Source organism: Lathyrus oleraceus, chromosome 2 (assembly GCF_024323335.1).
Source record: "Lathyrus oleraceus cultivar Zhongwan6 chromosome 2, CAAS_Psat_ZW6_1.0, whole genome shotgun sequence".
In the NCBI taxonomy this organism is placed as follows: Eukaryota; Viridiplantae; Streptophyta; class Magnoliopsida; order Fabales; family Fabaceae; genus Lathyrus; species Lathyrus oleraceus.
In genome coordinates, this window is record NC_066580.1 from 78442361 (window position 1) to 78443335 (window position 975).

Here is a 975-nt window from a genome sequence, read left to right on the forward strand (position 1 = left end):
AAAATTTAGTAGATCCTTTACGGAACCCGAACGTTATACTCGTACACACCTCTTACTCATCCGAATTAAGAAAGCTATGGTCGAGAATCGCGATAGGCGGCCTCTTAAGGAATTTGCCCAACCCTCTGATGAGGAACCTAGTTCGAGTATAGTAAACCCCCTTATACCTGCTAACAATTTCGAACTAAAACCATATTTGTTGCAATTAGTACAACAAAACCAATACGCGGGTCTCGCTACCGAGAACCCGAATCAACATTTAAAAGTTTTTATCCAACTAGCCGACACCTTTAAATCTAACGGCGCTTCACCCGATGCAATCTGTTTAAGATTATTTCCTTTCTCCCTCAGGGATAGAGCACGTTCATGGCTAGATTCACTTCCAGCCAATTCAATAACTACCTGGGAAGACCTTAGGAGAGTATTCCTTGTTAGATATTTCCCCCCTAGCAAGACTGCTGTTCTTCGAAACCAAATAACTAGATTTGCTCAAAACCAAGGAGAATCGCTTTTTGAAGCTTGGGAGAGATATAAAGAGCTATTAAGAGTCTGCCCACACCATGGCCTAGAACAATGGCTGATCATTCACACCTTTTACAATGGACTCCATTATAACACCAAGATGAGCATCGACGCTGCCGCAGGTGGCGCGCTGATGAACAAACCTTATCTAGAAGCTTGTGACCTAATTGAGGATATGGCCCAAAACCATTATCAATGGGGAACTGAACGAGCATCAATAGAGAAAAAGGAGACCCAAGGTGGAATACATGAGGTAAGCTCTCTAGACATGATGCAGGCGAAAATGGACACTTTAGCCCTTAGGATCGAACATATGTCTACAAACACTAACACCATAGCAGTAGTCCACACAGAGTGCGAACTCTGTGGATCTAAAGGACACGAATCGGCGGAGTATAACCTTTTGAACAAACTAAATACCGACCAAGTGAATTACGCCCAAGGTAACCCGTT

The 975-nt window shown here is 43.2% G+C and overlaps 1 non-coding gene across 1 annotated transcript; it reads right to left on the reverse strand.

Annotated features, from left to right (window-relative positions):
• Nucleotides 1–460: 460 nt before the first annotated feature.
• LOC127124889 (small nucleolar RNA R71) lies at nucleotides 461–567 on the reverse strand. Its single transcript, XR_007804367.1, has one exon. It is a non-coding gene; the product is annotated as a small nucleolar RNA R71 (small nucleolar RNA).
• Between the last annotated feature and the right edge of the window lie 408 nt (nucleotides 568–975).